The sequence below is a fragment of the Vipera ursinii genome (genome assembly GCF_947247035.1).
Source record: "Vipera ursinii genome assembly, chromosome: 7".
NCBI lineage: Eukaryota > Metazoa > Chordata > Lepidosauria > Squamata > Viperidae > Vipera > Vipera ursinii.
Window position 1 is genome coordinate 19430161 of NC_139521.1, and position 26725 is coordinate 19456885.

A 26725-nucleotide genomic window follows, 5' to 3' on the forward strand; every position below is an offset into this window, starting at 1 on the left:
TTGATAGAAATAGAAGTATTATTATAACTAGATAGTTAGGATAGTTAGGGGGGGTTAAGGGTGGGTTGGTGAGGGGATAATATTGTTATCTTTATAAAACTTTTTAATAAAAAAGAATATTATTTCTTGGTATGAAAAGGGAAATAAGAATATGTTAAGAATTTTGAATAAGGGATGCTTTTGGTTGCTCAAATACAACTTGTTTCAAAATTATAAATGATTGGGATACTTTGAACATGGATTGGAAATTAAAATTGAAAAAAGTAAAAATAGGATATGGATTAAATAAGTGGAAATTGATTGCAAATGCAATTAAGCTATGATTTGGTTAGAAAAGATATTTTAAACTGATATTGATGTTGTTAGAAAAATGTAACAAATGTTGATATGCAATTGTATGTTTACTAAAATAATAAGAATTGTATTTGTTTAATGCGGAAAAATGGTTATTACGAGAAGAAGAGAGGATGTACTGGCGGGTGTAATAGTGGACTTAGTTGGAAGAAGCTTATATGTACCACAGAATTACTAATGGATTCAGTCACCACGTTGCCTATTGAGCACTTGTATGTGAAAATAGAAAATTAATAAAAACATTTATATAAAAAAAGAAATGCACATGATCCAAGATAAAATATCTCCAGAATGTATATGGGTCAAATATAAAAGAGAAAAAAGTGACATTACCATAGGTGTATATTACAGGCCACCCAACCAATCAGAAGAAATAGATGAACTCTTTGACAACCAGTTAACAAATGCATGTAGGAAGCATACCACAGTAGTAATGGGAGACCTCAACTATCCAGATATAAACTGGGAGACAACCGCTGCAATGAGCGGGAGATCAAACAGATTCCTAGCCAACCTAGCTGATAACTTTGTCATTCAAAAGGTGGAGGAGGGAACTAGACATAAAGCCATACTGGACTTAATTCTAACTAATAGAGAAGAAGTGATAGAACGAAGTTGCTGGAACCTTGGGTGAAAGTGACCATGTCATACTGAAATTTAATATCATGCAAATATTAGTAACAGAAAACAATCCAACCAGTGTCTTGAACTTTAAAAGAGCTGTCTTTAACAAAAAGGAAAGATCCCATAGATCAAAATCCTAACAGGGAAAACAACCCAAGAAGCGTTGGAAACTCTGAAAAATGTGATGATAAAAGTCCATATCAGCACAATACCATTGAAAAAGAATAACAAGAAATTCAAGAAGAAACCAACATAGCTGCACAATGATCTCTCTGACAAACTGAAAGACAAAAAGGACAAATACAAAAAATGGAAAGAGGGGCACATAACTAAGGCTTATTATCAGCAGACAGCCAGAACATGCAAAGATGAAGTCAGGAAAGCAAAGGCTCAGAACGAACAAAGATTTGCAACAGAAATCAATGATAATAAAAAAAGTTCCTTCCAGCATATTAATATTTCTATCCAACCTTGACAAATATAAATCACTGGGGCTTGATAGATTACATCCCAGAGTTCTGAAGGAGCTAGCAGATGTTATCTCAGAACTATTTCACCATATCTTTCAAAAATCCTGGAGCACAGGGGAAGTACCTGAGGATTGGAAAAGGGCTGATGTGGTTCCCATCTGCAAGAAAGGGGGGAAAAACAGGGCCAGAGAACTACAGACCAATCAGTTTAACATCAATACCTGGGAAGATCCTAGAAAATATAATAAAAAAATAGGTCTGCGAACAAATAGAAGTAAACAAAGTTATAACTAGTAGCAGGCATGGGTTTGTTAAAAATGGATCACGATATGGTGGCATGGATATTTGTGGTATGATAAAGCTAAGGTTAATGTAAATTTTAAAAATCAGTATGTTAGATGTGCCATAATGAGAATGTAGAATATCTACAAATGCAGGTTGTGCCCAAAACCACTTTTGTGACTTTGAGAACAAGGAGCATTTTATAGATGAGAAAAAATAGACAAATACAAATGATTAACCTACCACAAAATACTAGAAATCTGTCAAGGAATATACAAAATAAAAACAAGAGACCAATTGAGGATAGAGGGATATAGCTGTAAGTGGTTTTCTCATTTACATTTATCAGAAAGATAGTAGGTAAGGTGTGGTTCCAGAACCAAAGACATGATACAGAAGAATGAAAGAAACAATGTAATTAATAAAACCAACTGTAACAATTGCAACCAATTCTATGTGGGACAAATATCATGCCAATTGAAAACCAGAATCCATGAACATTAGCTGGTAGTCAATCACCACAAATCCAAATCCTTAATCACTACCCATACCAACACTGAACAGCACCAATTCAATTGCAGCAATGCAAGAATCATCAGTCACACTACCACCTACCATGGATGTGAGTTGTTATCGAAGCCTGGCACTCCACAAGCAATTCCATCAACAGACACATCAACTTCCAACCAATCTATGAACCCCTCAGAATTCAAATCAACTGGACAGCCAACCTGACATGACCCTCACCTGATGTGACCTCTCTATCACAAGACCTACTGACCACATGAAACCCTTAAATGCAGAAGAACACTGACACTGACATCCCCAAAACTCCACTGAAGATGTTACCTAGTCTGGTAATAAAATGTTCAGAAACCAACTCACACGCTGGGAGAACGAACCTCCATCCTAATCTTACACCCAAGCTACAGATGTTTGACACTATCACAGATAGTAGGCATGGTATAGACTTTGAAGTAAAAAATTAAGATGTCATCCAAATACACAAGAACCCCCTTGTAGAGGTGCTTCTGGAGGACCTCATTGATTAGTTGCATGAATACTGCTGGTGCTCCCTGCAGTCCAAATGAGGGCAGCCTAAATTGTAAGCACCCCATGGAGCAGTTAAATGCCATCTTCCACTCGTCTCCTTCCTTAATCCTAACTCGGTGATATGCCTCTCGAAGGTCCAATTTTGAGAATATTTTTCTCTTTTGCTAGGTGGGCCAATATGTCCTTCAATAGTGGCAGGGTATAGATATTGTTTTCACACACTATGTTTAAAGACCTATAGTCTATGCAGAGGTGAAGAATCCAGCTTTTTTCTCTTGGAACAAAACTGGGGCTGCCACTTTTGGTCTTGCCAGCAGTATGAAACCTCATGCCAAATTTTTCTCTATAAATTTCTGTAACTCTTCCAGGTCCCGGGGAGTCATTGAATACATTTTGGGCTTAGGTAATTTGGCTCCTGGTAGGATCTCAATGGCATAATCAGTGGGCCAATGGGGAGGTAGCTCATTGGACTGCACTTTGCTGAACACCTCCGCTAAATCCCAGTATTCCTCAGGCACAGTTTCTAACCCCTGATCTTTCACAGCTGCTACCACCTCCGAGAGGTGGACTTCTCTTTTTGAAACCTCAACTCTTCAGTCCTCCAATCCACCTTTGGATTCCACTTCCTTAACCACTTTCATCCCCAATATTAGGGGCACTCCATTCCAGGAGTCACTATAAATGTCAATGTCTCTGTGTGATCTCCCATTGTGAGCTGGATTGGCTGCTTGGCAAGGGTGCCTAGGATCCCTCCTGAGATGGACCCATCTAGAAGGCCAAGTGAAATTGGCTTCTTCAACCTTCTCATCAGAATTCCTAGCTTCCCCATCAAGGTTGGGCTTATTAGGCAGTGGGCGCAACCCAAGTCCAGTAGGACCTTCAGGGTCACCTTTCTCGGCATCCCTGGACTTAACAGTTCTATGGTTCTGATGAGGGGTGAGATGGGTCCACTTATCAGAGGTTCATCTTCAGAGTTGCTGTCAGGAGAGTCAGGTGGTTTCCCCATCAGGGCCAGAGTGCCTTCCCCCAGAATCTCAGGGAATGGAGCTTGATGACCTCAGTGCTTTTCATGGCAGTCTCCCTGGGTCATTGCAGAGTTTTTCCAGTCTTCCCTCCACCAGATTGGTTGGGTTTGCGCACAGGAATCTTCAAATGGCATTCTTCAGCCTGGTGCCCCTACTTAACATGTTTGAAACAAACCGTTGAATGTGGTGCCATGGTGGGGGATTTTGTCACCTCTCGTTTTCCCTCAGGGGGGGGAATGTCTCCAGTTTCGTCCCAGGCGTCGCTGGCTTTGGGCTTGGTCGATCTCAGCTTCCCTGGCCAGGATGCACCAGTTGTGGAGGCGGTCTGGATCTCCCTGGGTGATGCATGTGTGGTACAGGTCATTGTTCAGTCCTTCTTTGAAATGACCCACTAGGACTTCCTTAGGCCAGTTGAGGTGGCATGCCAGGTCTCTAAACTCCTCTGTTTACTCAGCCACTGGGTGATGACCTTGCCTCATTGTTTTAATGTGTTCTTTGGCCTTCCAGTCAGCTAAGGTGTCCTTTAACTTCCTCCTCAGGGCAGCCATGAATTGGTTGAAGTTCCAAAGCTCGGGGGCATCAGTGTTATGCAGGGTCACCATCCAATGAGCTACTGCTCCCTCCAGGGCCATGGTCACCACTCTCACCCTTCCATTATTGTGGGGATGTCTCGCCCATACTCCTCCATGTAACTCAGGATATGGGCTAGGAAGAACCCCAGCTGCTGAGGCATCCCATTGTATTTCACTCCCAACAGTGGGACCAAGAGTGGGGCCGGTGGGTTATCCTTCATCTGGCTTGGTACCCCTTTCCCCCAGCTGGGGTGATCTCTGCTGGGGTAGTTGCCATAGCAATGGCCTACATAGCCTCTGATGCACTGGTGGAGCGACCAAGGTTTGCCAACTCGCTCTCCTGGCATTCCTCTTCTGCCATCCCCAGACCCATCGAACCCCAGCAAGGGTCTTCTTCATCATCTTTAAGGGACTTGAAAGCTTCATGTTGATGCCTTGTTTGAGGAAGTGGTTGGATCAGGTTGGTCTCTCGTCATCCTCCTCACTGAGGTTGAGCAACCTCTCCATCTCTCATTTCCATCCTGGTTTGTGGCTGCCACATTTAAGGGTCTCCTTCCTGGCTTTTGCCTCACATTCTTCCTTCTTTCCAATGCCAATTGACCATCTTGGCTTCTCCTGACTTTCTCTGGTCATAGCTTCATTGGAGAAGCTGGAGAAATTTAAGCTGCTGCCACTCAGGCCAACCTTGGGGGGAGCTTCCCCACAAACGTTGCCTTCTCCTCTCTCACCACTGTGGTTCAACATCTTTTGCATGGTTACCACTGTAAGGGTTCTTCCTCCAGGTTGACCACTTTGCAGATCCTACTGGGAGCCAAATTACCTAAGCCCAAAATGTATTCAATGACTCTCCGGGAGCTGGAAGAGTTGCAGAAATTTATAGAGAAAAATTTGGCAAGAGGTTTCATACAGCTGGCAAAACCAAAACCGGCGGCCCCGATTTTGTTCCAAAAGAAAAAAGACGGATCTCTTTGCCTCTGTGTAGGCTCTAGGTCTTTAAACACACTGTGTGAAAACAATATCTATCCCCTGCCACTAATGATGGGCATATTGGCCCACCTAGCAAAGGGGAAAATATCTTTCAATATTGGACCTACAAGAGGCATATTACTGGATTAGGATTAAGGAAGGAGATGAGCGGAAGATGGTGTTTATCTGCCCATGGGGTGCTTCCAATTTAGGCTGCTCCCATTTGGACTGCAGGGAGCGCCAGCAGTTTTCATTTCACTGCCTTGTTCATGCCTTGTTAACTGAAAAAGGGTTTTTCCTCATGAGTAAGCTGTTGAGTGGTACTCACGAAGGCTGAGTCAGAACAGTTTGCCTGTGGCCTATATCCCCTACTACCAAGGAGCAGTTATGTGCAGAGAATGCCCAGATCTCCAAACAGCTGGCATTGCTGGCAGTACAAGTTTCTCAGCTTCAAGCTCCTGCTGCTCCACAACCCCATCGGAAATGCCTAGTAGAGATGACAGATAAATTTGATGGCACTCAAGACATGTTTCCAGCATTTTTGGGACAATTCCAGCTCTTAGCGAACAACGATCCGAGGCAAGTATGGCAGGGACTGCAGCACTTAACCAACTATAAGGGCAGCACAAGGAGCATGGCAAACACTGATGCCTCGTTGGCTGAGGAGCTGAATATCTTCTTCGCCTGCTACGAGGTTAAAACTATTTTGAATCTAAACAATTCTTAAGAATGAAATATTCTTAATTTGGACTTTACTTTTACTGTTTGGACTGTTGTGTGTTTTGAAAAATAGATTATTTAGAATCTAGTTATGTTGCACTTCAGTCTTTAAATAATTAACCTAGTATATACATAACAATATATGATGTTTTCCCTGGTGAGCTTAACACCAATAACAACATTTATTAAAAAGGCTAAAACAATTTCTGGGGGTATTATCTGTATAGTAAAATTTTGTACAAGCAGTGATCATGTTACATATGTGCATAAGCGTAGTCAGTAGCATATGCCTTTTTAAAAATATCAAACATGCAAAGAAACAAAAATAAGTCCAAAATATCTGTATTACATCCAGAAATGCCAACATTGCAAACAATATTTCTCATCCATAACTATGGCACCCTAAGGATACGTGCATACATGCAAATGTTTCTCTGGGAACAGTAACGCAACAGGGATTGCTTTTTCCTTCCAGTAACATATACCTAAAACCAGTTTATTGCATTTGGCAATTGTCAGTGCTTTTTTTGTAAAAGAAAAAGCTCCCGGAACTCACACATGTCATACAACCCGCCTTGCCTACTCTACAAGGTTCCATCCAAAAAAGGTGCCGGAACTCCGTTCTGAGCGTTCTATGAGAAAAAAAGCCCTGGGGACTTCCGGTGGCGACGCGACGCTGAAGACAGCCATCTCTGGGCTGTCCGCTCCGCGGCTTCGTAGAACTGCCAAAAACAGCGCCGATCAGCTGTTTTGGCGGTTTGGAAGCCCCCTCCTCAGGAGAAGAGGAGGGGGTGAGGCCCCAGGTAGGGGTTGAGCTCTCCGGGGCCACCTGAGCTTTTAGTTCGGGCGGCTGAAGGATCGAGCCCCCCCCGAAGCCTGGGTTTGCTCCGGGCTGCGCAGCGCTTCTGCTCCATGTTTTTGGGAGCAGAACCAAGGGTTAGCAACCACCCCTGCCAGAAGGAAGGACTTTGGAGTGTGAAGAGGCAGGCAGAGCGATACAGGAGATCAAGGTGAAGTGGATTTTTGTTCTCTAGTTCAACAGATCTTATGGACTTTGAAAGTGAAAGTGCATAGCAAGTGAAAGTGGGGGAAGATGGCGGCTAAAACTTCTAAAGTTCTCAGGAGTGCGGGGGCTTCCTCGCTGCAAGCTTTATTGCCTCCTGCACCTGCTCTGGCACTGACGGTTAAAGATCTACAGGACGCTTTGGAAAAGCACTCACAACAAATAGCAGATATTATAGATGGAAAGATGGAAAAGATGGAGGAGAAGATGGAAAAGATGGAGGAGAAGTTTACAGCAATGAGGGCAGACATCTTGCCTGCACTTCAAGGTGTGGCTTTATGTATTGAATGCTTGGACGAAAAAATGGAAGATCTTAGCCAAAATAATTCCAGATTAGAAGCAAAAGTGTTAGAGAATGAAAATGTGATGGATAAAATGGATGGTGACTTGACTCTGGTCCAGTACCACCAGATGGAGTTTGCTATCAGAATCAGAGGCTTAAAAGAGAATCCTAAAGAAGATTTAAAGCAGATAGTCTCTGAGGCTTTGGAAGTGGTACTGGGACAGTCAGCAGCTGAAATTGAAGGAAATATAGACAAAATCTTTCGTGTGAATTCATGGATTACAAGGCAGAGGAAGCTACCTAGAGTTGTGGTGGTTTATTTCACAAAGAGAGCAATCAGGAATGAAGTTATCCAAGTTTCTTATGATACTAAGCTTGTGGTTGCTGAGCAAGAAGTTCTGGTTTTAAAAGAGATTCCTCCAAGAATTTTAAGGAGAAGGAAAGATTTTGCTTTTCTGGCACAGGAACTTAAGAAACGCGACATTAAGTTTAGATGGGAGATACCAGTGGGCATGGTGGTGATGCATGAAGGCATGAGACACCATTTGCTCACAGTGATCCAGGTACGTGATTTTTACAGCAATGTTTTAAAAGCAACCCCTTTACCACTTTTGGAATCTGCAAAGAAAAATGGCGAGGGAAAGCCTCAAGATGCTGAAGGAATGCAGACAGATGAGAAAGCTACTGGAGGGGATCAAATTACAGCTTCATCGGAAGATGCCAGAGAACAGAGGATAACGCATGCTGCCTTGAGACGAGCGAGACGAGAGCAAGAGCAAGACCAGCAGAAAGTTATGGAACCTCCAAAGCATACCTATAGCGAAGCTGTGGGAGGGGCATGGCCTAAGGAAGTTAAGGGACTCCTGGCAGATGTGCTTCAGAAGCTTCGGGTCACTAACGATGGCGACTAAGTTTTTAACTTGGAATGTCAATGGCTTAAACTCACCACAGAAGAGAAAGAAAGTTTTTCAATACTTAAAACAATTTAAGACTGATGTTATTTGCTTGCAAGAAACACATATTATGGTTATGGACCAAAAGTACCTATTGAACTCTAGATTGGGTACACAATTTATTGCTTCTGCAATGAATAAGAAAAATGGAGTGGTTATTTATGTTAAGAATACTGTGACAGCGGAGCTAATAGAAGCAGATAAACAAGGAAGATATGTTATAATAGATTTGCTGTTAGAAAGCAAAAAAAACGCTTTTGGTTGGACTGAACACTCCTAATCAACAACAAGCTGATTTTTATAGTTCATTACACAGTAAGATTACTCAGTTGGATTATAAATCTTTTATTTTTATGGGAGATTGGAATGGCATCTTGGACATACAACTGGACAAGTGTGGTTCCTTTAGGCATACTCCAAGCCATGCTAGATTGCCTAAATCTTTTTTTTGAAATGAAGGATGATTTGGAGTTGCGAGACATTTGGAGAGAAAGACATTCACAAGAAAAGGATTATACTTTTTTTTCTAATAGACATCAATCTTTTTCCAGGATTGATTTTATATTACTGACTAATGATTTTTTCCAGGATCAAGAAGATAAAGATTTGTCCAAGAACTATGTCTGATCATAATCCAGTTTGGTTAGAGATTGACAAGGATAATAGAGTTAGGCGCTCTTGGTGCTTAAATGAGAACTTGTTTAGAAATCAAAGAAACGTGGAAGAATGTAAAAAACAGATGAAGGATTTTTTTGAAACTAATATGAATAAGGGTACTTCTATGGACATGGTTTGGGATGGTAGCAAAGCTTATATGAGAGGGGTGTTAATATATATGAACAATAAATACAGACGCAACTTGGAATTTAGGAGGAAAGAATTGGAGAATGAAATTAGGGAAAAAGAAAAGGCCCTGATTCTGAATCCATCGGATGTGAAGATCAAATAGGTTATTAAGTTGCTAAGAGGACAATTTGATAAGTTGATGGCTGATCAGGTGGCAACTAACGTACGGTTTGCTAGGCATAACACTTTTTCCAATGCCAATAAACCAGGCAGATGGTTAGCTTACAGGCTAAGGAAGAAGCAAAGGGCTTCTAACATAGATAAAATTGAACATAAGGGTAAGGTTGTGTATCAACAGGACTTTATTAAGGAAGCCTTTGTGGACTTTTATTCCAAATTATAGGCTAAAGATAAGATTAATGAAGCAGATATTGATGTATATTTGAGGAATGCCAACATCCCAGTTCTTACACAAGAACAAAAGGAAGAGATTAATCAATTGATAACAGAAGAAGATATTTTTTTAGCAATTAAACAATTGAAGGTGGATAAAGCGCCAGGCACGGATGGACTGACTGCGGTGTACTACAAAAACCTACAATTGGAGATGATAAAGCCACTAAGGGAATTGTTTCAGACAATTCAAAGGGGAGGAAGGGTGCCTCTGTCTTGGAGAACTGCCTTTATTTCTCTGATTCCGAAGGAAGATCAGGACATCACTCAAGTAAGAAATTACAGACCAATATCACTTTTGAATACGGACTACAAGATATTTGCTAAGGTTTTAGCAAACAGATTGATGAGGGTTTTGCAACAGATAATTCATGGTGACCAAACTGGGTTTATTAGTGGTAGACAAATGAAAAATAATGTGAGGCATATAGTAGACTTGTTGAAATTTTTGGAAAGGAACAACCAGATCCCTGTGGCGCTGATCTTTATAGACGCCGAAAAAGCTTTTGATCAACTGGATTGGCAATTTCTGATGAAAGTTTTAGATAAAATGAATTTTGGGGATAAATTCTTACAATCAATTAGGGCATTATATCAAAAACAAACAGCTCGAATAATCTTAAATAATAGTTTGACTGAAGTATGTAATATTGAAAAGGGCACAAGGCAAGGGTGTCCGTTATCACCTTTATTATTTATTTTAACATTGGAGGTATTATTGATTAAAATACGGAATTCGGAAAAAATTAAGGGAATTCAAATTAGAGATCAGGATTATAGACTGAGGGCGTTCGCAGATGATCTGGTTGTTACGGTGACCCAGCCAAAAAATTCTGTTGTGGACCTGATGGAGATAATAATGCAATATGGAAAGGTTTCTGGATTTAAGGTTAATATACAAAAAACTAAAATATTAGCCAAAAATATGACAGTATCGCAAAAGGCCCTTCTAGAAGGGTTAACTGGATTTGAGATTGTTAAAAGGGTTAAATATTTGGGGGTGTATTTGTCACCCACAAATGCAAAGTTATATAAAAATAATTATGAAAAGTTATGGGGAAAAATTCAAAAAGAATTGGAGAGTTGGAAAAAATTGCAATTTTCTCTACTGGGAAGAATTGCAGCAGTGAAAATGAATGTTTTGCCTAAATTTCTATTTTTATTTCAAATGATACCTATTCTTAAAAAAGACTCCAATTTGGAGGAATGGCAAAAGGGTGTGAATAAATTTGTATGGGCAGGGAAAAGGCCACGAGTTAAATTTAAGATTATGCAGGACACGCGTGAAAGAGGTGGTCTTAAAATGCCCAACTTTAAATTATATTATGAAGCTGCTGCTTTGTCAGCGATAAGTGATTGGATTAATTTAACACAAGGGAGATTATTAAATCTTGAAGGTCACGACTTGTTATTTGGCTGGCATGCATATTTATTGTATGATAAGAAGGTAGATAATGTGTTTAAAGTGCATATTTTAAGACAGGCATTGCTGAGAGTTTGGAAAAAGTATAGACATAAGCTAAACTACAAGATACCTTTATGGACAATGCCGAAACATGCAATAGAAAACATAAATGTTGGGTTCAAACATGATGTGACTACATATAAGGAAATCTTAAGTTTGGAGAGGAACGTATGGTGTTTGAAGCCGTACAATCTTTTACGAGAAGAGAAGATTGTTCAAACTTGGTTTCAATATGGTCAATTACGGGCCAGGTGGAAAGAAGACCAGAAAATTGGTTTCTCAATGACTGATGAAAATTTGGTAAAGCAAATTAGAAATCAGGGTCCAGCACATATCAAACGGATATATCTTGCATTGATAGAAATTGACACAGAAACAGAACTTGTTAAAGATTGTATGATAAAGTGGGCTCAGAATATTCAAGAAGTTATCACAATGGACACTTGGGGAAAAAATTGGGTGAGGAACGTAAAATTTACACAAGCTCAAAACTTAAGAGAGAACTTTTACAAAATGTTTTATAGGTGGCATTTAGATCCTAAAAAGCTTGCAAGTATGTATCCGAACTACCAACCTAAATGTTGGAGATGTGGTGGCGAAGATGCAACGTATTTTCATATATGGTGGACCTGTAAAAAGGTTAAGGCTTTTTGGATTAAAATCTGGTGGAATATGCAGAAGATATTTAAGCAAAGGATAAAGTTCTGTCCGCAATTGTTCTTATTGGGCATAATTACAGATACTACTGTTGTGGACACCAAGTTGATGTTGAACTTAATTACAGCAGCAAGACTTTTAGTAGGTCAATATTGGAAGAAGGAGGAACTCCCGACTATAGAAGAATGAACTTTAAAAGTTTCTGACCTGGTGGAAATGGCAAAGATTTCGGCTTATTTGAAAGACCATTCACAACAACGTTATATTATGGAGTGGAAAAAGTGGATTGATTATGTCCAGAACAAATATGGGACTAAAAAGTTTCATCTAGCATTTGAATAAGTTTTTTATGTGATATTAGTACTGCTTGTAGTCATTTTATATGAGCTAGAGTGCGATAGACTTAATAGTTTATTGTTGTTAACATATGGTTGTTTATGATTGTTTTTACCTTTATACCTTGTATTTAGCTCTGGGAAGTCGGGGGGGAGGAGGGAAGGGGAGGAGGGAGGGTTAGGGAGGGTTGGGAGGGGTTGGGTGGAGGGAGGGGGGGAGGGATTGTTAAAGATAAAATGTATTGTAAAACTTTTTAATAAAAAAAGCCCTGGCTTTTGACAATTGTACTAAAAAAAATCTCATTCATTTAATTTGAAATCAAGTGAAAAATTGATTTAAATTATTTTATTAAAACAAATTAATGGCAATTCTTTTATAAAAAGTTGTCTCAAACAAAATGAGTTTGACATGCCTGCTCTAGATAGTTGAATGCTCCAAAATAAATTCTAGACCAGGCCTGTACATGCAGCCTACCAAGCATCCTTGGACAGAGTACAGACTTTTTTTAAAAAAGTAATAAAATCACCACCACTGCCCTGAAAGTCATGTTGCCTAGTGCCTCCATGGCTTACCATGACCACAAGCTCCAACACTGTAGATGCTCCTCTAGTCACCAAATCATTGATTAGCCCACCAGCATTCCTTTGCAGACCACAAAGATTTTTAATTCATCAGTGTGGGCCTTTCCTTTCTACATGATAATAATAATAATAATAATAATAATAATAATAATAATAATAATAATAATAATAATAATAATAATAATAATAATAATAATAATAATGTTGGAAGGGACCTTGGAGGTCATCTAGTCCAACCCCATGCTCAGGCAGAAAACCCTATACCATTTCAGACAAATGGCTGGCCAGTCTCTTCTTAAAAACTTCCATTGTTGGAGCATTCACCACTTCTGCAGGCAGGTTGTTCCACTGTCAGGAAATTTCTCCTTAGTTCTAGGTTGCTTCTCTCCTTGACTAGTTTCCATCAGTTGCTTCTTGTCCTGCTTTCAGGTGCTTTGGAGAATAGCTTGACTCCCTCTTCTTTGTGGCAGCCCCTGAGATATTGGAACACTGCTATCATGTCACCTCTCACCCTTCTCTTCATTAAACTACACATACCCAATTCCAGCAACCGTTTCCTATATGTTTTAGCCTCCAGTCCCCCAATCATCTTTGTTGCTCTTCTTTGTACTCTTTCTAGAGTCTCGACATCTTTTTTACATCATGGTGACCAAAACTGGATGCAATATTCCAGGTGTGGCTTTACCAAGGCATTGTAAAGTGGTATTAGTACTTCACGTGATCTTGATTCTATCCCTCTGTTAATGCAGCCTAGCAGTGTGTTGACTTTTTTGGCAGCTGCAGCACACTGCTGGCTCATATTTAAGTGATTGTCCACTAGGACTCCGAGATCTCTCTCACAGTTACTACTATTGAGCAAGGTACCACCTATACTATACCTGTGCATTTGATTTTTCCTGCCTAAATGTAGACCCTTACTTTTTTCACAATTGAATTTCATTTTGTTAGATAGTGCCCAGTGTTCGAGTCTGTCCAGATCCTCCTGTATCTTAAGCTTATCTTCTGGAGTATTGGCTATTACTGCCAGCTTGGTGTCATCTGCAAATTTGATGAGTTCCCCATCTATCCCCTCATCCAAATCGTTGATGAAGATGTTGAAGAGCTGCACAGACCTCTTCTAGATTTTCCTCTTGCCTTTCCGAATTAATTCCTTGGTCTGTCATTGAGCAAGAACTGACTTTGTACGGAAGCATATTATCATTTGATGTATATTTAACATATGTTCTACCTTTATTTACCAATTATATAATATTTGTATGCAATCCACATGGCGAGGTTTGGGGAAACGTACAATAGAAAAAAATATATTTAAAATCATAAGATTAAAACATCTCCTGGCCCGCACCGCCTCCGCTGCCCGCATTACGCAGCCCCGCCATATAGAGTGGGCTCTGCTGCTCCCTCAGCACCAGCCATGCCATCTCCGGCCCCAGGGAGGGGAGCCCGCCACCAACACCCTTCGCACCTGTGACTGCAGCAGCACCGCCCCCCCACTCCCCCGCCTCCTGCACCCGCCAAGATGAGAGTTCCGGCACCTTTTTGTTTTTTAGAAAAAAAGCACTGATTACATCATTTAATGTCTGAAGATGTTCATCTTCAAAATATTTATAATATTGACTTGTAAGCTCATCTGGATCAGGTGCTTTACCTAATTTCATTTTTCTTACAGCTTCTGATATTTCAAAGGTAGCTATTGGATCATTCATAAATTGTCTCTGACCTTTGTAAGTTTTGACAAATTTTGTCTACGTATTCATCTATTTTTGATCTATCTAACTCCTGTATCCTATACAAATTAGAATAAAAATTGTGGAAGGATTTTTTAATCTGGTCGTTATCAGCTATTACCTTCACAATTTTTTCCAATCATTCTCTTTTCCCTCTCCTTTCTTAGTCTATATCCCAACCATCTCTCTGGTTTATTTGCAAACTCAAAATGTCTTTGCTTCACATAACTCAATTTCATTTCTATTTCTTGGACTGTTAACATAGACAGTTATTGGCTGTCTATTAGTGGTAACTTAGTTTGCTGCAGAATTTTAGGGTCTGTAGGTGACTTTTGCAGCTCAATTTCTTTCTGTCTGACTGCATCGAGTATCTTCTGGATCCTTTCCAAAGATTTTTCTTTAACTGATTGCTAAATTGGTTTTTTATAGGTTTCTTCTTCCTGATTGATACAAAGTTAACAGGACTCGGATATCCATGTTCAGTGTGCCATGATGAGTTCATGCTAACAAAATAACACAACAAACAACCTGAGTATTTTGATTATCATTTCCAGGATCATCCTGGATGGGATGGGGACCACATCAGCCCTTTTCCAATTCTCTGGTACTTTCCTGGTGCTCCAGGATTTATGAAAGATGTGGTGCAATGGTTCTGAAATAACATCTGCCAGCTCCTTCAGAACTCTGGGATGTAATCTGTTAGGTCCTGGTGATTTATATTCGTCAAGGTCAGATAGGTGTTCTCTTACCATTTTCTTGCTTATTTTAATTTTTGTTTCTAGTTTGTCTTTGCAGTTTTTTGGGGGGGGCTATAGTTTCTTTTATCTTAATATTTTATGTTATGAATTATAAAATAATAATATGTACTCCGACATAGCAGAGAACAGATGCTGCAGGATAACTATTCAGTGAAGAATAGTAATGTAGACCACAACCTACTTGTTGACAAGCTAGAAAAATGTGTTATTGACAGCATGACCACCCGATGGGTCTGTAACTGGATGACAAATTGTACTACATCTACATGGAAGGAAGTAATCAGTGGGGTACTCTAAGGTTCTGTTTTGGGTCCAATACTCTTCAATATCTTCAAAAATACTATACTATACTATACAGCAGGAAGGGTAGCACATATTACACAGAAGTCTTTTCCAGCTTCTGAATATTACAAAAGAGGCAGTCTGAGCATCATGATGTGAAGGAATGCAGCACTTTGACTTCATGAGTTAGAAGTGCATAACAAAGAAACTTTGAAGAAGTGCTTAAAAATTATTAAAGGGAAGGGAAACATCCTTCAAAACTTTGCCCTGTCCTCACAATTGTCTAAATGAATGGTAAAGATGAGGGATTGCATGGTATAAGGTTGCAATTAAATACAGTTCAGTATAGCTACAGGCGCCTATTACTATTGGTACTACCCTTGCTTGCCTTTGCCACAGTGTTTCTATTTCTATTTGTAGGTCTTTGTATTTTGTTATCTTCTCCAGTTCTTTCTCGTCTATTCTGCTGTCTCCAGGCACTGCCACATCCACTATCCAGACTTTTTTTGTTTTTCTTATCGACAATTGTTAGGTCCAGGGTGTTATGTTGCGGGTACTTGTCTGTTTGAATTCTGAAGTCCCAGAGCTTGTCTGACAGCCCAGAAAAATAGATAAGACACATAACCTTGAAAATTTTGAAACAACAGCTGTGAAAGGCTCTGTGTTCCTAACCAGAAAAAAAACTTTTCCTTTCTTTTGGATTTCCTCATTGTAAAGCCTTTAGTCTAAAATACTAATATGGAAGAGGATCAGGAACAAAATCTCCTTATGGATAAAGATCAACAAATTATTTCTATGTTGAAAACAATAATTCAAACTCTCATCACAGCCAATGGAAAATTAAGAAGCTATGGGAAGGAACAAAAAGATAGCCCAGATATGAAAGCCCAAATTTTGACCACAACTAAAGAATCATCTATACAAAATACAATAGAAGAAATGAAACATTCAAATACCACGACAGAAGAATTAATTACTCAACAAATATTGACATTTGAAAATCCAGAAAAGACACCATCAACTTGGAAAAAAGGAAAAGTTTTCCTTTCCGGATGGTTTCTCCAACATCAAATAATATATATGATATTACAAGAAGATTGGTTTGATGACCCAAAAACAAGGACATGGCAGACGATTTGGCAAAGGAAAAAAGCAAGAATAAGACTGAAGAAGAATGGAGTTTCGACCATCTTATCAAAAGCTAAAACAGAATATACTTAAATAGATAAGATGTGCATGTTGAACAAGACATTGTTATGTAATTGACATAAAAAAAGTTTTTGGTCATTAAAACTTAGAAGTATAAATACTAATAGCTAAATTTGAATGTCAGTTTGTGTATCAAAATTATGTAAAGGTAAATAGGTTGTAGATAAGCTAAAAACTTATTGATGAAAGTAATAATCATGTCTATATGGAACGTCAATAACAAAAAATATTACTTTAAGCATGAGATAGCAGACACAAAGAGGAAGAGAAAAGAAGCATTAAACACTGAAATAAAAAGAAATTTTGATTACTACTTAAAAAAATCAAAAACTAGCAGAAAGGAAGGATATTATATTGTATTATAAATTTGATATAGAGGGTGAGAAGTTAAATAGATAAGATGTGTATTCTGAATATTAGATCTTGTGAGGAATGGTGATAGAGGAATTGGGAGTATATTAAAATTTTTGGGAATGATAAATATCAAACATTAAATTTAAATGTTAAAAATTAAAACTGGAAAAATTTATTGGGTCATTGATTGTCTAAAAGATTGTATGCTAAAACAACTAGAATATATATAAACTAAAAACTATTGATATATGTAAGAAAGTTATTTTCTATGTGATTGATAGAATAAAACTTGTTTTAAATCTACAAAAAGACAGTATATATGAAGGGAAAAAGAGAGGAAATGTTTATGGTAGCAATTTGAAATCTGTACTAATGATACCTGTATGTAATTGAATTACTACTACCCAGCCACCATGTTGCTTTTCAAATATGTGAATGTAATATTAGAAAATCAATACAATTTGTAAAAAAAAGTTGTGACATGCCTTGAGGATTGTAAAGATATTTTTGTTACTTTAATATAATCTATATGTGCTTGGTAAATAACTACAGAAATATCATAACTGTTTAACATTTTGTTTGTTTCATTTCACAGGTTCAGCTTTCTTTCTCTTTTTGTTATACGTTATTTTGTCTGAGAGTGTTAATACTGCTGGCCTCATTTCCTGTGAGTGTGAGTTCTGTAATGGCATCTAAAAGAAGAACAAGACTGGAAACATTCACTCATATGAGCAACCTAATTGGGACTGGCAGTCCTAATTGGGACTGTTGCCATCTGAACTCCCAACACTGCAAGATATTCTCAGATATGCCCTACTGTTAGGAGAACAAAATAGTGATGATGCTAGAAACTAGCCAGCAGCCAGTCTTGCAAGAGACATATATCCAAAAGTGCTTGAAAAGTGGGAATGAGCAAACAGTTTTTTTGTGACCCCTGTTGTAAATTCACAAGTTACAATCTTGAACAAGATCCAAGAGAGCTGGGATCAAGCCAAAAACATATCTCTTGGTGGAGGAAAGCTAGATGTCAAAGAGACTTTCAATGTGAAACTTGACAAACTGACATTCTCAACTGGAAGTGTCAAATTGTTCTGTGTGCCAAATTCAGCTGCCCTGATGGTGCAAAAAAGAAGCTCACATTAACTGTACTTGCCCAAAAGAGACAAAGATACCATTGAAGGAACTTGCTTTCTTTAAAGGTCAGAGAGACCTTTGGGTCACACCAGATTGGTTTGCCAGATGTACCTGAGCAGAAACAACTAATAAAAAGGCAAAAGTGGCAAGGTGGTAAGAGACAAAGACTTGTTAAATATAAGCAGAAATACTCCAGACATTTCAATACTTCATTTTGACAAATGAAGTAATTATCTCTTATGATAAAAATGAAGGACAGACGACTGATGATGAAGATGAGAAGTAATGTGATGAAGTTATGAAGAGGCCTTAAACCAAAAATACCTGCCCTCTACTTCAAAAGAAAAGACAGAATACAATAATTAGAAATAACAAATGTCACTATGCAGAGCATAAGATATAGTGTTGGTCTACATTCCACTGCTGCCATTACCACAGCCATCTTCATAGATGCTGGCTTGATCACCGAAGAAGACACGAAACTTGTAGTTGATCACAATAGAGTCAAGAGAGAAGACTTTAGATCAAAAATTTGATGAGCTCTGTAAGAAGGGTGAAATAGAATGCATCTTCTGTGACTGCTGTATAGATGCAAACTAAAGTTACGCTGAAAACAAACAATTCAAACTAGCAATTCCCCAGTACTATCAAAAAAAGAACATTATTCTGTGTGCAATGAGCCAGTTGGAAGATATTTTTATCATTTAACTCTAGAGAAAGGCTCAAAAACAGGTAATCTGGTGTATTTCATGAAGAAGAAAGGAATTTACAAAAGCTTGAAAGCCATTGGATGAGATTCTACAAATGTTAATACTGGCTCTGAAGGTGGTGTCATGCACTGGATGGAGGTCAAGCTTGACCAGAAATTGATCTGGTTGGTGTGTGCACTCCACATGAATGAGTTACCCTACAACAATCACAAAATTGGATGGGAAGACCTTGTCTAACAACAAATGGGCAGGTAAAAATGGCAACATGCTAGACACTGCAGCAGAACTTGAGATTGATTCTACATTCATCAGAGTTTCAATTGGTGAGCCTTTCATTTCACTGAACGACAGACAGTGAAATAAAGAATCTCTCTACTGATCAAGTGTATGGATATAGAATCACACAGGCAATGACAGGAGAACTTCCCACAGATCTGACTCTTCTGGAAATTGGCCCCATAAGCCATTCACATTGGTTGACAACTGCAAATGGCTTTGTCAAATATGGGGCTCATGGTAGATAGTCTTCCATCCTTTGGCAGTCATTAAAGTGAAGACCCCAGTTGTTGAGGGCAATATGTTGACATTGTAAATCACCCAGAGAGTGCTGTTTATAAGGGCAGCTTATAAGTGCTGTTGCTATTGTTAGTACTATAGTACTAATGTTTGGAGCTTCTTGTCTGAACTACCTCAAGGGTTGATATATTAAGGTCAAAGTGGTGGACTAGTACTCACTAATGTAGGAAAGCTGGCTGAGTTTTTTTGAGTAGTCTTTCTCTACCCAATCCACAGGATTATTGTGAGTAAAACTAGAGGTGGGAGCATTTTGTATGCTGCCTTGAGTTGTAAAAATAAAGAAAGGATATTGCAACAACAATAACAGTAAAAATTAGCAGCTGTTTTTTAGCCTGCTCCTGCTCTGTTCCAAACACTTTGTGCCATTTTCTTAGCTCGCTTACAGTCTTGCTTGTGTCTCCCTTCTTCCTAAAATTGTCCTTGTTTTTCATTTAGTTTTGTAACTGTGATCCCCTGGAAAATGTCTCAAAGTGTAGCTACTGTCAACAGCACTTAGAAAGACATTTTTAATCTAACAGCTTTATCCCTCAGTTATTTGCTTATACATCTATTTATTTTATATCCCTATATTTTAGTACAAATTTTTATGACCCATTTATTCTTATACTGTGAATTCTGATGACCTGTGATGGAATCACAAAATATAGTGAGCCAAGCATGTCATTTAGAATAGTTTTTGCAAGAAAATAAGTTCATTATTTCAATGACCTGGACAATGTTTGAAAACAGCATCAGCAGTTATGACAGAAAAAGGTAGCTGTGCATTTTATATATGAAATAATGAACTGATATATATGAGAAGATACAGCATTTGACTCACCATTTGACTCAGCAGTTCCATCAACAAACCTAATAATGATTCTTGCTAAATTTCATTACTCTCTGGCTGCTTAAACTGGATGGTAGAGACTAGTGCAGGGGTGTCAAACTGCCGGCCTGTGGGCCGGTTGCATCATGCTGAGGCCGCACCCACCCCAGCTCCGGCAATGCAAAAAAAGTCATGATATGTCATGACATGTCATGTGACACAGTGAGTTTGACACCCATGGACTAGTGTCTCGTGTGACTAGCCAAACAAATGATTGTGGTATTAAAGGCCACAACTTGTAGCCTAAACTACCCCAGGATTATTTGGATTTAAACTTACATCTCATGATCATCACATCATATAAACAGGGTAGGGATGATTTAACACTCTTTTTCTGCTACCTAAGCAAGATGAATTCCTAGAGAAGACCCATAAAAATGGGATTGCTCTAAGAACCCTGTTACTTTCTGTATGCTATTTTTCACCTTTCATGCTCATATGGGAAGGAGGTTAAAATAGGCATAGTGCTAAGAGTGCTCTAACCATCTCTATCCATAATAGTGCCAAATCCAATAAAATCACTCTGGATAGTAAATTTAGAATAAAGAAAGTGAGCCAAATGTGACATTCTCCCAACCAGCTTTGCAATGACTGGGAGCTGATCTCTATCTGATCAGAGCATCTATGTTTGTTCACTGCTGCACATACTGAATATTTTCCCTTGGGGAATGCCTGACTTAGTCAACCATACATCATGCAAGCACAAACATGCATATTCCAGTTTCCAGTGTCTAATGATTCTCAGGTATTCTTCCTCTGTCAGTGTTAGAAATGTCCTTCAACAGTTTTCCTACGTGGATCAGCCTCCTAACTAAGCCTTCAGAAATATGGCCTTGGACTTGCAGCAACAGAGAATCTTGGAGCCTTGCTTCTGAAGCTTCCACAATATTGCTAGTAGATAATTGTAACCCTATTAATGTCTTGCATTAAGAAGTATGCAATGGAAAGCATGAGATAATACAAACCAGTTACATTCCCAATGCCTGCAAGTCTCCAGTCTTGTTCAGAACTAATTTTTGAAGGATGTTTCTCTTATGTGTATTTGAATGTGAATAAAAGGGTTGTTAATGTCAGAACCCACTTCAGCCTACATCTTAAGAAAGTAGGACTTTTTGAAGACAAGATTTCCCAAGCAGGAACTTTTACTAAGAAATAGGAGCTAACAAGCATTATAGACAGGATCTGAGGAATTCCCTCACAGATTGATATTTTTAAAGTGTCCCCAAGCAATCCCCATCCCACAGTTCATTCGGTCAGTTTCGGATCAGCCAAGCTCCAGGTGGTAAGCCCATTGTGGGAAAGGAGAGATAACAGTCTGTTTGCAGCAGGATCATTTCCACCCTCCTTACACTTCATTCAGAGAAACAAACCAAATTCCATTTCTCCCTTTCCCACCCCCTTTCCTAGTTGCCCGTAAGTTGAGAGGGAATGCCTAGTGAGAAAGCAATTGATTATATTGTGATGGATAGCAGGCAGGCGGAATAAACAAAGGTTATTTATTTATTATTAATATTTCTATACCGCCCTTCTCCCGAAGGACTCAGGGCGGTGTACAGGGCACGAATAAAACACAAAGGTACAAAAATTAAAAAGTAATTAAATACATGCCCATAAAAAACAATAAATACATTAATAAAACCCCAATAAAATGATAGTAAAAACCCCACCAATCCCCCCTCAGGCCAGGCCGGCTTGTTCGAACAGGTATGTTTTCAGATCGCGACGAAAGGAGCGAAGATCGGGCGCCGTCCGGAGCTCAACCGGTAACTGGTTCCATAGCTCCGGGGCGCCCACAGAGAAAGACCTCCCCCTGGGGGCCACCAATCTACATTCTCTGACCGGTGGCACCCTGAGGAGGCCCTCTCTGTGGGAACGCACAGGGCGAAGGGAAGTTGACGCTGGCAGCAGGTGTTCCCTAAGGTACTCCGGACCCCTGCCATGTAGGGCTTTAAACACCATGACTAGTACCTTGAATCTCACCCGGAAGACAACCGGCAGCCAATGCAGCTCACGGAGCAGAGGTGTGACATGGGAGTATCGGGAAACTCCCAACACAACTCTCGCGGCTGCATTCTGTGCCAGTTGGAGCTTCCGGGTGGTCCTCAAGGGCAGCCCCATGTAGAGAGCGTTGCAGTAGTCTAGTCGAGAGGTCACGAGCGCGTGAGTGACTGTGCATAGATCATCCCGGCTTAGATAGGGCCGCAACTGGCGCACCAGGCGAACCTGGGCAAAAGCCCCCCTAGTCACAGCTCCTATGTGGTCTTCCAGGGTGAGCCATGAATCTAGGAGGACTCCCAAGTTGCGAGCCCTATCTACGGGGGGTAATAATTCGCCCCCCATAGCAAGAGGTGGAATGTCCGAATAAACTCGGGATGAAGGTATGCAAAGCCACTTGGTCTTGTCGGGGTTGAGTTGAAGTCTGTTCCTCCCCATCCAGACCCGAACCGCCTCCAGGCAACGGGACATCACGGTGAGGGCATCACTGGGGTGGTTTGGGGTCGAAAAGAAAAGCTGGGTATCATCAGCATACTGATGATACCCAACTCCAAAACCACGAATGATCTCACCCAGCGGTTTCATATAGATGTTGAACAGGAGAGGCGAGAGGACCGACCCCTGGGGAACTCCACAAATGAGAGACCTCACGGTCGACCTCTGCCCTCCTGCCAACACCGACTGCGAGCGTCCCTGGAGATAGGAGGAGAACCACTGTAAAACCGTGCCTCCCACTCCCAATCCCCCGAGACACCGCAGCAAGATACCATGGTCGATGGTATCGAAAGCCGCTGAGAGGTCTAATAGGACCAGAACAGAGGAATGCCCCCTGTCCCGAGCCCTCCAGAGATCATTCACCAGCGCGACCAATGCCGTCGCCGTGCTGTACCCGGGCCTGAAACCCGATTGGTACGGGTCTAGATAATCCGCTTCATCCAGGACCAGAGGGAGCTGATGTGCCACCACACTCTCAACAACCTTCGCAAGAAAGCGAAGGTTGGAGACAGGACGAAAGTTGTTCAATACAGCTGGGTCCAAGGCAGGCTTCTTGAGGAGAGGCCTCACCACCGCCTCTTTCAAGATGGCGGGGAAGCTACCCTCACTCAAAGAAGCCGATAAAACTGCCTGGAACCAGCTGCGTGTCCTCTCCCGGGCTGCATAGACCAGCCAGGAAGGGCACGGGTCCAATAAACATGTGCTGGTGCTCAGCCTCCCCATGATCCTGACCACTTCCTCCGGAGTCACAGAATCAAACTCCTCCCAGGTGATATCGACAAGACCACCCGTGTCCTGCTCGACAGACTCTGCCCAGTCAGAGTCCAGACCGGTCCGAATCCGAGCGATTTTGTCCGACAGATGCTGGTTAAACTCCTCGGCACGACCCTGCAAGGGATCCTCCCTCACCTCCTGATTCAGGAGGGAGCGAGTCACCCTAAACAGGGCGGCCGGGCGATTATCTGCGGACGCGATAAGGGTGGCGAAGTGGTTAGACCTCGCCTCCCTTATCGCAGCGAGATAAGACCTAGTGTAGGTTCTTAGTCGCAATCGATCGGATTCGGATCGGCTGGATCTCCAACCGCTCTCTAGGCCCCGTCTCCGACGCTTCATCTCCCGGAGCTCCACGGAGAACCATGGGGCTCGACGGGATCTGCACCGGGTCAGGGGCCGCAGGGGTACAACTCGGTCAAGAGCCTCAGTGGTTGCCCTTTCCCAGGCTTCCACTAAGGCGTCTGCCGAGCTGTGAGCAAGGGAGGCAGGTGGGGACCCCAGCGCTGCCTGGAACCTCTGGGGATCCATTAAGCGTCTGGGGCGGTACCATTTGATAGGTTCCACACACCCACGGCAGGGGGTGGCAAAACGGAAGACCAGCCGCAGGAGATGATGATCGGTCCATGACAGGGGCATGACAATTGGGGAGCCCCCACCAAGATCATCTAACCACCGTCCAGATAAGAAAACTAGGTCAAGGGTGTGGCCTCCCTCGTGAGTCGGTCCCGAAATTACTTGCGTCAGGTCCATGGCCGTCATGGAAGCCATGAACTCCCGAGCCAACTCAGATGATCCTCCCAGAGATGGTAGATTGAAGTCCCCCAAAACTATAAGTTTCGGGAACTCAATCACCAACCCAGAGAGGACATTGAGAAGCTCAGGCAGGGCTGCTGCTGCGTGACTAGGCGAAAGGTACACCAGCAGCAAGCCCAACTGCGCACCAGGGCCGCATCTCAAAAAGAGAGACTCACACCCGACTATCTGGGTAACGGTGGCCTCCCGTGGGCACAAGGTCTCCCTCATAACAACAGCCACTCCCCCACCCCTACCCTGAGCCCGAGGCCGGTGTAGCACCCGGAAACCTGGTGGGCAAAGATCAACCAGAGGAATACTGCCCTCTGGGCCCAACCAAGTCTCCCTCTCCCCCTTGGGAATGGCAGAATCCAGGGAAAGAAAAGATTTGGGTTTAGCTCAGAGGAGATAGTTAGAAATGAAATATAAATGGATTCTGACAGGTTGTAATCATGCTGAGCTGCAGATCTTGCCATTCAACCTAGGAAAGTGCCCCATGTCTTTTAAGAGTACTTATAAATCCAATCTTTTTAGGATTAACTCATCCTGAACATGGTTACAATGTTTTTTAAATATACCTACATAATAAAACCATTATTTAGCTTAGTTAATGCAATATTTAATTATGGTAAATTCATAATCATGACTGCCTTTTCATTAGGCAGGCAACCTTCAGTGAAATCTACAAAAATGCTTAGAATCTCAGAAATTTGTTAATTTATGTAGCACATTTGTTATAATTATATTTTCCCCCACCAAATTACAGAATGAAAGCAAATGTTATTTATTGAAATAATATATTAATCATCTAATACTTAAATAATATACTTGAAAAACATCATATCATAATTTCAATATATTAATCACTTAAATTGTCACACAGAGCAGCTTAGCAAGGTTACTTTATAGTAGACGCTTTATAATATTTTGGGCAAGTCTCCAAAACTTTTGGCATACTAGAGAGATATTTACTAGATGCCAGAAAAATAAGGATGTAACTGATGATTCTCATGATGAAATAGCATAGAGCAATGATGGTGAACCTTTTAGAGACCAAGTGCCCAAACTGCAACACAAAACCCACTTATGCATTGTCAGGTGCTGGCTGGGCGTGGCCCATTGGGTGGGGGTGGCCCATTGGGTGGATGTGACTGCGGTGGTAACGCCAGACTAAGTTGTACTAAAAAGTTCAATCAATCAATTGCAACTTTGCAAGATCTTTTTTTTCCTGCAAGAAGTTGAAATTGATTGATTGATTTTTTTTTTTTTTGCACATGGTGGCGGAGATCTAAAGTGAAAAGGTTTTATAAAACTCAGCTGAAGCCCTAAGACTGAGGTGATGGTGCGAGTGCCCACAGAGAGGGCTCTGCGTGCCACCTGTGGCACACGTGCCATAGCTTGGCCACCATGGGCACAGAGAAATATAGGTCATTTTTTAAAACATAAATCTGGGTCTTGGATCTCAATGGGATATTTGTTCAGAATTCCAATAATTTGATATTTAGCAAAGAGCCAACGTTTTTCATAACTGTTTTGATGTTGCAGTTATGCTTCTTTATGTCTATGCAGTAGAACTGTGCTATTTCATCTGAAAGATCTATGTAATGAAGCATCTAATTTTTCATACTATATGGATGAACATATAAGGTACATAACTGGGATATGCAAAGTGCTAAACTCTTACCTTAATTTTATTTCCAGAAATAGACATGTAAGTTCAGAGGATATGACATGTTAATCGTGTGTTATGAAACTGTTTCTATTTTTAAAACTTGCAAATGAAAATTTGGACTCCTGATCTGAATTGGAACCAATTAAAGAAAAGCTAAAACTCCCTTCCAACTGCTATTATTTTAAAATTAGCTTCCTCCCATAAGGATTAAAAGGTTTTCAACTGCTGGTCACTTATGCTTGTTTATGCAGTAATCACAAACACACTGACATGTGACTTGGCAGTTGATAGAAAAATGATGGCACATAGAATTTTTACATTGTGGCTAATAATTTAAAATTGTAAACAAAGTAGTAGAATGGTCCCTTCATTTGAACTCAGGATGCATGCACATGGTTGAAGACAGAAAAGTTTGTTTCTTAAGGAACTGGCAGACGCGATCTCAGAACCACTGAACTATATTTTTCAAAGATCCTGGAGCACTGGGGAACTACCAGAGGACAGGAAGAGAGCTGATGTAGTTCCCATCTTCAAAAAAGGGAAAAAAATAGATCCAGGAAACTACAGACCTATCAGCCTGACCTCAATACCTGGGAAGATTCTGGAAAAGATAATCAAACAACAAATCAGCGAACACCTTGATGCAAACAAAGTCATCACTAAAAGTCAACATGGGTTTGTCAAAAACAGATTGTGCCAGACAAATCTTATTACATTCTTTGACCAAGTGACAAAA